This window comes from Diabrotica virgifera, chromosome 5 (assembly GCF_917563875.1).
Source record: "Diabrotica virgifera virgifera chromosome 5, PGI_DIABVI_V3a".
NCBI classification, from domain to species: Eukaryota; Metazoa; Arthropoda; class Insecta; order Coleoptera; family Chrysomelidae; genus Diabrotica; species Diabrotica virgifera.
Genome location: NC_065447.1, coordinates 3,253,207 through 3,268,589, shown reverse-complemented (window position 1 = coordinate 3,268,589; position 15,383 = coordinate 3,253,207).

Here is a 15,383-nt window from a genome sequence, read left to right as displayed (position 1 = left end):
ATTGAAATTAATGTTAGTTTTCCATAATTTTTCAAAAAAAATGTTTTTCAATTATAAGGATGTAATTGCATACTAGAATATAGTTTTTAATTCCAAACAACTTTTCATAATAGCAATTTTAAATATTGTGAAAAATAAAGCTATTTTACTCTTGAGTAAAATTCAAGCTTTTTGACATACCTCGTATAATATTCAAAAAATTTGATATTTGATGGTTAAATCTTAGGTTTTGGACCATGCAGAGCTTTTTATGAAGAATAACTTTTTTTCGTAAAATTAATAATAAAAAAGTTTTCCATATGGATACAACTTACAGGGACATACTGTATATTGATTTTTGAAACAATAAAATCATTGACTTTTAATCTAAATAACAAACTCAATGCTATAATAAAATGTCTTAATTATCTTACTCTTTTAATTATTTCTTAATTATGTCAGTCTGTACTTTGTTTAGAGTCCACTCTTACCTGAAGAATACAGGCGGACTCATTATTTTTTTAGCCCTACATAATAGGATCGATTTTCTTCGTCTGAAACAATTAAAAAACTATAGTAATAATAATAACGAATATAATTATTCAGTTAACCTTCCAATGACCAACCTTTTTTGTTACACGGGTGACCAACGGGGGCAAAAAATGACCCCCAGTAAAAAATGACATTTGACAAAAAAATTAAGTTTTAAAAAATAAAATAATATAGGTATTCGTAATTTTTATGTTACTATTGTATCAATAAATCATAAATAAACAATAGTAAAACATATTTTTAATTACTATTGAACATCATCATCATCATTCTCTTTGCCTTATCCCTATGCGGGGTCGGCTTCCCTAATTGCATTTCTCCACACAATTCTGTCTTGGGTCATATCAATGTTAATCCCCTTTACCAACATGTCCTGCCTTATCGCCTCCCCCCAGGTCTTCTTTGGTCTTCCTCTCCTACTCCTTCCAGGAATCTGCACTTCAGCTATTCTTCGTATTGGGTGATTAACGTCTCGACGTTGAACATGACCGAACCATCTTAACCTATGCTCTCTCATTTTGGCATCAATTGGTGCCACACCTAGACTTCCCCTAATATACTCATTTCTAATTTTATCCTTCTTTGTCACTCCACTCATCCATCTAAGCATTCTCATTTCCGCCACATGCATTCGTTGTTCCTCTTTCTTTTTCACTGCCCAACATTCAGTCCCGTACATCATAGCCGGTCTTATGGCTGTTTTATAGAATTTTCCCTTCAGCTTCATTGGAATTTTTCTGTCACACAACACACCACTCGCTTCTTTCCACTTCATCCATCCAGCCCTAATTCTACTGCATGCATCTCCATCTATTTCTCCATTACTCTGTAATACCGATCCTAGGTACTTAAAACTATTGCTTTTCACAATCATTTCACCATCCAAAGATACCATTTTATTTGTAGTAGCTCCATCTTTAAATGAACATTCCAAATACTCTGTTTTTGTCCTACTAAGTTTTAAACCTTTTTCCTCCAGAGCTTGTCTCCACTGTTCCAGTTTTTGTTCTAAGTCTCTTTCACTATTTCCTACTAACACGACATCATCAGCATACATTAAGCACCATGGAATGTTACCCTGTAGTTTCGCTGTTATCTGGTCCAAAATTAATGAGAATAAATACGGACTAAGCACAGAGCCTTGGTGCAATCCTACTTTCACATGAAATTAGGATTGCACCAAGGCTCTGTGCTTAGTCCGTATTTATTTTAATTACTATTTAATTACCGTGCTATTTTAATTACTATTGAACAAAAACAGGAATTATCATTCTGAACTTATTGGACCAAGAGTCCAGACCAACGTCTGGAAAACAGTGATTTTAAGACACTTGGTTTTTTAATATATTAATCCCTATGCTTCGTTGAACACTTTACCGGCCATCTGGCTACTGAGACAGATTGCGTTCATTACTGCGCAGCGCACCTGTACAGGTAAATATATCGAATTTAAAATTATTTTAAGACGAAAAATTTTTTTGCCATTTTTTTAAACATTATTAGAAATATGAATTATAATTGCCAGGTATTTCTGTGGTTGCTAAATATGCGCCAGACGCTATTTTTTATAAATAATAATTGAAAAATTTATATCATTTTAGTATGTCTGAAATTTTAATATTATATTATTTACACATAAATAAACGCAAAATTAATTTGCCTGGCATTAATTCGGTTGCATTAACCAGCCAGATGGATTTAAAATCATACAAATAATGTGTATTTTCAGCAAAACGATCGCTGGTTGGGTTAAGAAACTAGACAAACAAAAGATACGACAATTTCGGGGGTGAATGTTGTCCGCACATGTTATTAAGATGGGTCAGTCACAATAAACTCACAGTTTGTTAACGATTCTTGTCGAGTTTCTATTTAGTGAAAAGTAATTGTGATACAGTATAATGGCAAATAAAATACAATGTGTGTTTTGCAAGGAAAAAAACGAGAATGTAATAACTTTTGTGGATGAAAAACTGTTAAAGTGTAATGACGTTTTGAGTGCGCGTATTAAATACAATTTAAAATATAATAATGTAGGTACAGTTACCGGACCAAGTTAATGCCACTGATGGATACCATAAAAAATGTTACAATTCTTTTGCAGCCTTAATGGCTAAGTATCGTAACATATCTGACATTAATTCAGTTTTGTCAAATCTTCGTCATACATCAAGTTCTTCGCTGTCAAGTGTGAGTTATATTATATAATATATATCATATTCATAAATACAAGTATAAATTTTGATACGACTTCAATTTCATTTTATCCTTTTTTTCTATGATTATTTAATTTGAAAACATTAATTTAAACAATTTAAATGAAAAAAATGATTCCCAGAATAAAAAATATTATATTTTATTATGTTGTTGAAAATTTCGACAATAATTTTTATTTATTAACATTTTACATATTTAATTCTGTCATTATTAGCTAGTGAGATAAATAAAAATTTCTTTAAATACCGTAGGTAGATTTATTCTTGTCTCTTTCCGCCAGTCTACTCTACCACTATCATTCTGTAATAACTAATATATTACTGGAATACCCTACGCCTTCAACTTTAATTTTATCTGGCTGATGACTGCAACCGAGTTAATGTCTGGCAAATTAATTTTGCATTTATTTATGTGTTAATAATATAATATTAAAATTACAGACATGCTAAAATGATCTAAATTTTTCTATTATTATTTATAATAAATAGCGTCTGGCGCGCATTTAGCAACCACAGAAATGTCTGGCAATTGTAATTCATTTCAAATTTATTTACCTGTATCTTCTGTTTGTCTTATTTCTTAACACAGCCAGCGATCGTTTTGCTGAAAATACACATTATTTTTATGATTTTAAAACCATCTGGCTGCTGAATGCAACCGAATTAATGTCTGGCAAATTAATTTTGCATTTATTTATGTGTTAATAATATAATATTAAAATTACAGACATACTAAATTGATTTAAACTTTTCTATTATTATTTATAATAAATAGCGTCTGGCGCACATTTAGCAACCACAGAAATGTCTGGCAATTGTAATTCATGTTTCTGATAATGTTTAAAAAGTAATGGCAAACACACTTTTCGTCTTAAACTAATTTCAAATATATTTACCTGTATCTTTTGTTTGTCTTATTTCTTAACCCAACCAACGATCGTTTTGCTGAAAATACACATTATTTTTATGATTTTAAAACCATCTGGCTGGTGAATGCAACCGAATTAATGTCTGGCAAATTAATTTTGCATTTATTTATGTGTTAATAATATAATATTAAAATTACAGACATACTAAAATGATTTAAATTTTTCTATTATTATTTATAATAAATAGCGTCTGGCGCACTTTTAGCAACCACAGAAATGTCTGGCAATTGTAATTCATGTTTCTGATAATGTTTAAAAAGTTATGGCAAAAAAAATTTACGTCTTAAAATAATTTTAAATTCGGTATATTTACCTGTACAGGTGTGCTGCGCGGTAATGAACGCAACCTGTTTCAGTAGCCAGATGGCCGGGAAGGTGTTCGAGGATTCATAGGAAATAATATATTAAAGAATCAGCTGTCTTAAAATAGTTGCTCGAAAACGTTGATAGCCATTTAGACTATAGCGTCTGGCACGTATTTAGCAACCACAGAAATGTCTGGCAATTATAATTCATATTTCTAAGAATGTTTTACAAGTAATGGCAAAAAAAATTTTCGTCTTAAAATAATTTTAAATTCAATATATTTACCTGTACAGGTGCGCTGCGCAGTAATGAACGCAACCTGTCTCAGTAGCCAGATGACCGGTAAGGTGTTCTAGGATGCATAGGGAATAATATATTAAAGAATCATATGTCTTAAAATAGTTGCTCGAAAACGTTGCTAGCTCTTAGACCATATAACTAAAGAAGTTTTAAAATATACACTAATTTACGTCGCCACAGGTTCAAAAAACAATTTTTTTCAATATTGGAATGTTTCTTACGTACAATTCAACACAATAGACGGTATTTACTTAATATAAAATTGGAACATGGAAGGCCAAAGGAGTTCGTTCCCCTCAAATTCAGAAAAAATTTTTTTTCGTAAAATATAGAAAATATTTTTTTATCTTATTATATCTTATTATATATATATTTATTTATATATAAATAAATATTTTAAATCTTAGAATGATATTAAATTCAGATAAAAAAATAATGAGTTTAAAATTGAAAATATGTCTGAATTAATTAAATAAAAACATGCATTGGGGTCAAAATTCACCCCCTTGGTCATCGGAAGGTTGAGATGTAGCAAAATAGCCTATGATTTTTTTTTATAACGTCATACACATTTAGTGCATAAGTAAGGCTTAGTACTGGGCCTATTAGTTTGTAACTTACCTTGAGTAAACTTTTTGTTAACTGGAATGTATTTAGAACTGCTACGAACACGATCTGCATTAACTGTTTTCCCTTTGAGGGCAAGGTTTAACATTAAGCTTCCCCTTGACATTATTACCACAGATTAACCCAACATAATGTTGGGTTAATCTGTGTTATTACCTATAAGACAATTATATTAGATTAGAGCACATAGATTTTTCTGGTAACAAGTAACATACCTTCATATATTATTACTCTCTCCTGAATCAGGCTATAAATTAATCTAATTTCTGAACGAACACAAGTCAACTGACACAGCTCCCGTATTCTTAATCAGGTACTATCGACACAGATAAAGCTTACGTTTTAAAAATGTTCCAATTATTGTAAAATGGGATTATTGGCTGAAAGACTTCGGTCGATGGCCTTTTGGTACATTGTATCAATAAAGTATGTCTCTCTCTCTCTCTCTATCTCTCTCTGAGATTATTGTGAAAAGGATGTTATTATAGGGTCGGAGATTTAGCTTAGGTATTAAATTATATCGAATTGGTGATGGTTTTATATTACTGTATTATATTGAGTTTCCGGTTGTGTTTGAAGAATACAATTATTTTGTCAACATCTGAACCATCCAAATTAAATTTTATTTCTTTCTGGTCGGTTAATATTTAGTTACAATAAATGCGTTTAAATATCTAGGGTTTATTAGGTACCGTAAAAAGAGGTATATTACAGAAAAAATATTGTTATATGGTCCGTTGTCAATTTCAGCTGCGCTTAGACCTCTAGCGTTTATTAGACGCTGTAAAAAGGTCTATTGTAGATAATATTTTGTTATTATATGGTTCAAATCTTGCTTTTAAAATAAAGACACAAATATTAACTATGAAAAACTCGTAATTATTATCCTTGCAGTACATATAGACGTTGTTCAAGTAACTATGATAACCTCGTATATCTTGATATACGTGTTTTTCATAGATAGTTATGCTGTGTTCATGATTATTTACGAGGTTTTCGTTTTTAACATCCTAGTGGACACCTCCAAATACTAGAAGATAAATAAAAATTTTCTACTGAAACGGCTAGCTCACCTTTCTTCAGCTGAAACCCCTCAGGGGTGTTGTTCAACATAAACTAATTAATATGAAGAAATTAGGAATTATTGACGGAACAAAAAGTTTTCAACACATATTCTTTATTCAACTATTAGGTATTTAATTACATCTTATTGCTTATATAATTCATCATGTCATTGTATCCAAATTAATAATTGACAGCTTATAAATTACAATCAGGGATCGATGCTCAAGCCAAGAAAGAAACTATGGACTTTACTGAACTTTCCCAGGAGTTCCCGTTGTTGTGGACGCTAGTCGACGGTTGTTCGGCCGACTTCTCCTGGTCTGTTCTTAGGTGATGGTCTTTATCTCAGCCGGCTTTTCCTTGACTGCTGCAGCACCCTAGGGTGGTCTTTAGCTGGTGTCACGCCTTGGTTTCGAAGGTTGCCATAAAGGGAAGTGAGAACGGTTCTTAGTGATCCCAAATGGCCAGGCTGGCAAGAGGACCTGGCCACGAAATAATTCTAACTTAGGATATTGTATTTTCTCTATGGAGAAGGAATTGGAAAAAGAATTTGTGTCGAGTATTCATCCTAGAAGAAGCCTCTCTTTTTGGTGGGGCTTTCAACGCCATGTGACAGCGCCGAAGCAGATATAGTCACTGAGTAGAATACGAGGGGACTTTAGAAACTAGTCAGAGCATTTATAGGAGATAGAAATAGGAAATTATAGAAACGGAGGAATAAAAGTGAAAATTAAGAAAGAAAATTATTGTAAACGAAAATTAAATACCATAACTGAAAATAAAGGCCGAAAATAACTGAAAGTGCTTAAAAGTATATAAAAAACAACGATGTGACGTTTGAAACGTTACACTACTTGCATGACAACTTATCATTGTTCACAAAAAACACTTCTCCAAGTCAAATCTCTCAAACAAACACTCCAAATTAAGTACCACATTCTTGATTATATACGTGGTCTTCACACTAAATTAAGAAATCACCTGATATACGTGTTTTCTTTTTATGGCTCTAGAAAAAAACATGGTGTATTTGGATTTTTTCTAACAGCTGTAAACCATGAGAGACAAAGTTTTCAAACTAAAACCACAAAAATGTCATTTTCGAAAAAAATTGAGATACTAGGTTTTCACACTTAGCCATCGATATCGGCTTTCGATGATAATCCATACATACAGTTGAGTCCGCGAGTCTTTACCCGTGCGTCATTAATACCTGGCGAGATAAAACGCATACTTTTTATCTAGCATCATTCTCTTCCACGCATGAAACTCAGGACAAACCAGCTGCCGTTTGTTATTAAGTAACAACATATGTTATTTTTATGAACCATCTAGACTCGGTGCATTGAAAAGAGATAGATACAAAAAAAGACGATTCGGTATGTTTTCATATTTTAAGCACAATTTGTTTGACGTTTCTGCTTTGTTTACTTTTGTGGCTGTCAGTCAGTTGAATTTTTTGCGGTTTTTGTCGAATTTTTGCGTTTTGAAGTTTATATTACACAAACAGTTGTTTTCACAACTAATTTTATATTGGGCTTTGAAATTTTAAGGTAAATAATTATATTTTGGTAATTAATATTTCAAACATACAAAGCTAACGTCATTCGCACAGTAAAGAAATGATTGTGTTTAGATTTCCATCAAAGTGAATAAAATAACAAAAATAAAATAAACTTACGTGCATAGAAATCCGCCCACCTAAAAATTTGGTCATTTTTGAAGTCTCGTATTTCCTAAACCTGTTGTCCGATTTAAGTGATGTTTTTAATATGTTATAGCCTTATACTTCAACAATATCGCTGTAATAATATTATTGCTAAACAGGTAAGTTTTATTTTATACCGGGTGTAACAATGATAGTGTGTTTTTTCCTCAAAGTTCGGAACACCCTGTGGAATATTCTAGCGTATATAAAATATTGAAATTAAAACTAAACTGTAGGCTTAGGCTTTCTTAACTTAACATTTTGCTTTTTGATTAATTCGCTTAAGTTGGATAATAAAAAAGTTAAGCATTTTAACAACTAACAACGTTCTTCATCAATACAGGGTGTTTCTAAATAAGTGCGACAAACTTTAAGAGGAAATTCTGCATGAAAAATAATGACCGTTTCATTTATACACATATGTCCGCAAATGCTTCGTTTTCGAGATACGGGATGTTGAATTTTTTTTTACAAACTGACAATTTATTTACTGCTCTAAAACCGGTTGAGATATGCAAATGAAATTTGGTGGACTTTAAGAGGTAGTTATTGCGCATATTTGACATACAATTAATAATTTTATATTCACCCTTGGCGTGCATACGGGTTATATTACCCGGTCATATTACCCGTATGCACGCCAATGGTGAATATAAAATTCTTAACTGTATGCATGTGCAATAATTACCTCTTAAAACCTACCAAATTTTATTTGTATGTCTCATGCGGTTTTAGAGCAATAAATAAATCGTCAGATTGTACGAACAAATTAAACATCCCGTATTTCTGAAACGAAGTCTTTGCGAACATATGATTATAAACCTAACGGTTATTATTTTTTCATGCAGAATTACCCCTTAAAGTTTGTTGCACTTATTTAGAAACACCCTGTATTGATGAAGAACGTTGCTAGTTGTTAAAATCCCTAACTTTTTTATTATCCAACATAAGCGAATTAATCAAAAAGCAAAATGTTAAGAGAGCCTAAGGCTACAGTTGAGGTTTAATTTCAATATTTTATATACGCTAGAATATTCCACAGGGTGTTCCGAACTTTGAGGAAAAAACACACTATCATTGTTACACCCGGTATAAAATAACACTTACCTGTTTAGCAACAATATTATTACACCGATATTGTTGAAGAATAAAGCTATAACATATTAAAAAAATCACTTAAATCGGCCAACAGGTTTAGAAAATACGAGACTTCAAAAATGACCAAATTTTTAGGTGGGCCGATTTCTATGCACGTAAGTTTATGTAATTTTGCACGTAATTTTTTTATAAATTGTTTATTTATTTAGTAATTAATAATAATAAAAGAATTTATTAAGCTACTTCAAATGTATCTCTAATTCTGCACAAACATTTTGAAGCAAAACTTACATTTGACATTCTATATATTTGATAACGTCAAATTTTATAATAAAACCCGTAATCGGAACAGTAGCCACTTTCTGTCAGTTGTTGCGTGAAATAGATTTCCGACTTATTTCGTATGCTTTAAATGATGACGCACGGGTAAAGACTCGCGGACTCAACTGTATTATATTTATACTAACACATCGCTAAAGAGTTATAAAAACAACTGTTTTTAATATAAAAGTAGACTAAAAATCTAAAAATTAAAGGAATAATGCATAAAACACAAAAAATCGCTGATATACTTAATTAACCTATACAATGACAGAAGTGCCAAAATTTCATAAATGTCAATAGTGTCAAAATTTAATAACAGTGGAGTACACGGTTCTTAGACATTACTATAGTTTATTTTTTAACCAGGAGGAGTAAACTAAAAAGACAGATTCACATCCACGAAAGTCACTAGAATAATAACCAAATACATCTTCTTTTTTGGTTGATCTAGTCGACCCTCAACGGTAATCCATAAATATTATATTAAATTAATACGTCGCTAAAAAGTTCCAAAAACAACTGCTTTTTATATAAAAGCAGACTAACAATCTAAAAATTGAAGGAATAACAAAAAAACGCAAAAATCGCCGATATAACTTAATTAACCTATGAAATGTCACTAATGTCAAAATTTGATAAATGTCATTAGTGTCAAAATTTTAAAGCAGTGGAGTAAACTTGCTAATTACAAACAAGCAATACAGCGCGGTAAATTTGAATCACTCCTCTTGGTAAAAAAACAAACAATAATAACCGTGAGTGGAGTAAGTAAACTTGCCTACGGTTGAACCAATTAGATTTTATGGCTAAATGTAAAAGATATTAAATTATTTAAAAATAACTCTATATTATAAAAACTGACCTATCACTTAAATGTTTATTACCTTGGAAATATAATCCACAACCCTATAAATATTATCATTTTTCTCAACAAAAATGTAAATATTTCGAAAATTATTAACTTTAGGCCTATAAGACCTTATACAAATTTTGCATATTTTTAAATAATATATTCAAAAATGATGTAATATACAGGGTGTTCCATTTAAAAAAATACAACTTTGGTTCATACCGTCGTTCTGACTCACCCTGTATAATCGAAAATAATTTTAAGTTATAGACGTCTTTGATACACATTAGTTTTGTTATAAACATTTTTGAAGTTATACTTCTTTAGGCGCGATTTCATTGAGGGTGAATTTTTATTAATCTGCGCGCATGCGCACACAGGCAGTATGGAGTTAGTTACTACATGTTTTAATTTATGTATGTATCAGTCCAGAAAAGGTGTGGAAAGAATATATTAATGATTTTAAATATATTTTTCTACAAACGTGTTAAAAATGCAATTTTTAGCACTCCATAGGAGCGTTAAAAATGCTACTTTAAAGCACTAGTGCTTTAAAAATTTTAAGGCACTGCAGTTAAAAGTGAATTGTCAAATTGTGAAACGTCAAAATATTTATATTTTATTTATTAACATTAATATTAATAATATAACTTGAGCAATTTGAAAAAGGTGGTTTAAAAGGTTTTTTATTTTAATTTTGTGTCTTTGGATTTGTCTTCCTTGGGCGTAAAATAATAAAACATCTATTTTTATATTTCACTTGTCACCGTGATGTGTAATTATTTATATCTGAAACGTCAGTAGCATGCGCCTTGATGGCCTTGTTGGTAGAGCAGTGGACCAGAGATCGAGAAATCGCGAGATTGCGGGTTCAAATCCCGGACGATTCATGCTTTTTTCTTTTTTTTTTAATATTTGGCATTGTTAAGTTTTTTTGTTAATTTTTGGTAATTATTGTTAATTTTTTGTATTGTAACTGTTAAGTAGGTATATTTATTTTGTTGAAATTATATTATAATAAAAAGTGCGTAAAAAGTACACACACATTTTTTTGTATATCTCATAGTTTAGCCGTAATCAAAGAAAACCAGAGGTTTGGCGCACCCTGTATATTCGTTGGTGGAACTTTGAAAAAGCATTTAAGGAGAAACACCTTACAAGTGTGAAATTTGTTTAAAACAGTCTAGTACTGCTAGTGATTTGAAATAACACTTAAGAACACACACTGGAGGAAAACCTCACAAGAAGTGTGAAATTTGTTTTATAGACCAATCAAGTTAGTAAAAAATAAGCCGTTTTTCGACATAATTGAAAAGACGAGGTTTGACAGTTGAAATATGTAGTATGAGATATTATAAAAAGGCTACCATCTTGGGATTCATCAATTTTTTAGTGGAACATTTTTTAAATAAACAATCAAAACGTCAAACTTAGTTTTTTGCTCATAACTTAAAAACTTGTTTATTTAGAAATTTGACGTCCACAGGTAACTTTTTCAGAAAAAAAAGATACATCGAATGAGATACACCAAATTAAAATCGGTTAATAAACAAAAAAGTTATTGCAAAACGGACGACAAAATCACTGTTTTTGAATATTGTTAATAACAATTTTATTGTTTATTAAAATATGTTTAAATATACCCAAACTTAAGGGCATTATGGTGTTTGAATGGTGTGCAAAAAATGGTCCAGATCTGTTACAACAGTTTTTGCAAAATTTAATTTGTTTATAAAATTTTTTGAAAAACGAGCTAAGTTCTGAGGCTGGTCCAGTTAATATGGCTGAATGTATCTCAATAATCAGGAACTCATTTCCTTCGTTAAGATGTATACTAATACCCTATGAAAAAAAAAGTAAAAAAAATTACATGTACGTACACAAAATTATTTGTTAATAAATAGCAGTTTTTAAGCTTATAAACAATTACAATAATTTCGTAGAACTTAGATCAAATTAAATGGCAATCAAAAATACTGAAAGCTGGTTAAAATACACAACTTCTAAAAAAAATTTTAGGTCCTACGACCCTTGGGGTCTGAGATAGCTCCTTTTTTTGAAAAAATCACTGTTACGTTAATTAACAACACTAAGATCTGAAATTAACCAATCTTTTATAAGAAAAGTCAAAGTTTTTAACAAAGTTTTTTGCAAGAAAAAATGTTAAGAATTGTTTAAACAGTATTGTTATAAAGAAAGAGTATTTTGCGTTCCGACTAAAGTAAAAAAAAATGATGGGCGCAGTCGAATGAGAATAAATTCGCGGACTAGCATTCGCTAGCGCTAGACCGTTGCAGCCCATTTTTAACATTGACAGTATACCGGATTTGAAGCTTAATATTATATTTATATATTTTGGTAGAAACTTGAATTTTATGAATATTATTATGTTGCACATTTATTTAGTAAAATTATATTTTAAATAAATAAATTTAAAAAATAATAAAAAGGCCACAAAGTCAAAATATGCAACAGAAAAAAAGTTACGGCACCTTATAGACGAGTGGTACGTGGTACTCCCCCCAAAAAAACGCTCAGTTCTCGAGATATCAACCACGGTGTGGTGAATGGCTAATTTTGGTCTTACTTTATACTTTTTATGGTGCTGAAAACGAAAATGAGTTTTATTTTGAATTTTAGATGGGGAAACATTGTCAAAATCGCAATTTTACCCTAAAAATAGAAAAAAGATGAAATCACGTTTTTCTTAAAATTAAAAGTTACACCACTTTTTTTCTATAAAACATTTTGTTCTCTGTACTCTAGATTTTAACTTAAAATTAATTAAACAGCTAAATTTCAAATTTTGTTACTCAACTTTTGCGATTAAACTTTGCAATTCAAGAATCTGCACCTTTTACTTCAAACAATTTATAACTTTCTTTATGGGAAGACAGAAATATTGAAGCAGGTCCCATTGTCTTCAGAAAGTTGAGAAATATATACTATAAAAATATCAGAAAAAAATATTACAATGGAACAGAGTTGTAGCAAATTAAACTCAAAAAACATGATTTTTTTTATTTTTAGGGTAAAGTTGCGATTTTGATAATGTTCCCCCACGTAAAATTCAAAACAACCCTAATTTTAGTTTTGAGCACCATCAAAAATATAAGTATGACCAAAATTAGTATCAGTATCTCGAGAAATAAGTGCCGCTTGGGGTGTGCCGCTCGTCTATAAAGTCACATAACATTTTTCCTATTGCATATTTTAAATGAAATTTTTTTGGAAAACTTCTTCATAAATTATATTTTATTTCTGTGTTAATTAAAATTATAAACTAAAAAGTTTGTCACTCAACTTTTTTAAGTAAACATGAAACTAACGAAATCTGACGACAAAATGTTTAAAAATTAACAACTTCTCTTTTAACGTGTCGAGTCATTTTGGACAAATCTCATTGTTATCTAAGTGCTTCAAAGATAACACAGTAAAATTTTCAAAAGGATATATTTACAGCGACCAAAAATACAGTGAGTTAAAATTGAAAAATCATCAAAATTGATTTTTCGCATTTTTGCATAAAATTTGATTTTTGAACATGGTCCACTAATTCTAGAAAAAAATTAACTCCATATTAGGATTTAGCGACCTCGAAAACATAAGGAATGACGAAAATTTGTCATTCACCTTAAAGTGGATTTTTGTGGTCGGGATAACTTAATTTTAATAGTTGCTGCCGCATGCCGATCGCCAACCGCGCCCACTATTCAGTCGGTCGACTAGGCCCTCAATTTTTTACTTTATTCGGAACGCAAAATACTCTGTGTTTATAACACTCCTATTTAAACAATTTTTAACATTTTTTCTTACTAAAAACTTTGTTAAAAACTTTGACTTTTCTTATAAAAGATTGGTTAATTTCAGCTCTTAGTGTTGTTTAATTAACGTAACAGTGATTTTTTCAAAAAAAAAGGGGCTATCTCAGACCCCAAGGGTCGTAGGACCTAAATTTTTTTTTTGAAAGTTGTGTATTTTAACCAACTTTCCGTATTTTTTATTGCCATTTAATTTGATCTAATTTCTACGAAATTATTGTAATTGTTTATAAGCTTAAAAACTGCTATTTATTAACAAATAATTTTGTGTACGTATATGTAATTTTTTTTTACTTTTTTTTTTCATAAGCTGTTAGTATACATCTTAACGAAGGAAATAAGCCCCGGATTATTGAGATACATGCAGCCATATTAACTGGACCAGCCTCAGAAATTAGCTCGTTTTTCAAAAAATTTTATAAATAAATTCAATTTTACGAAAACTATTTATAGTCCAGAAAGCCACTGCGCATCCGCTAGGAAAAATATTCTAATTCGGATTTTTTTCACAATCTTACTCAAAAAGGACCCCTTTTAACAAATTTGCATGTTGCCAGGACCAAAAGTTGGTCAAAAATTTTTTAAACGTTTTTTTTTGTTTTTTTCCTAAAATTATTTTTTTTGCATGGAACAAATTGTTTTTAGGTTTTCTGGATCATTCCAAACAGAAAAGGTCTTTAGTGACTTTTCTCTAAAGTTGATAGTTTTTGACATATAAGCGATTAAAAATTGAAAAATTGCGAAATCGGCCATTTTTAACCCTCAAAAACTATGTGAAAAACTAAAAATTTGAATGTTACCAAGATAGGTAGATATTCTTTAAACATCGATTGATGAAATCCCGAAGAGTTTTTTGCAATACAATATCAAAAACCCCTTTGTTTTTTAATTGCCAATCAAGCGTGCGCGACACTATTTTCCGTATTAAATATAAATGAATAAATTCGTTATTTCGTAAACCGGTGACTTTAAGGAAAAATCCCAAAACAGGTCGGTTTTTATTTTTAAGTTATGATATTGTGCCATATATAGTATACTAGTGACGTCATCCATCTCGGCGTGATGACGTAATCGATGATTTTTTAAATAAGAATACGGGTCGTGTGCTGGCTCATTTGAAAGGTTCTTCAATTCTCTATTCAGTAATATAAACATGTCCATAATTATTTATACAGGGTGTCCAAAATTTTTTATTAAATTAAATCATTTGGCAAATTGACAAAAAAATTAAATTATTGGACACCCTGTATAAATGATTATGTAAATGTTTATATTATTGAATAGAGAATTGAAGAACCTTTCAAATGAGCTAGCACACGACCCCTATTCTCATTTAAAAAAATCATCGATTACGTCATCACGCCCAGATCGATGACGTCACTAGTATACCATATATGTCACAATATCATAACTTAAAAATAAAAATGTACCTGTTTCGGGATTTTCCCTTAAAGTCGCCGGTTTACGAAATAACGAATTTATTCCTTTCATTTGCACCATACTGCATACACATGCAACGGTGGAAAATAGTGTCGCGCACGCTTGATTAACAATTAAGAAACAAAGGAGTTTTGAATATTGTATTGCAAAAAACTCTTCGGGATTTCA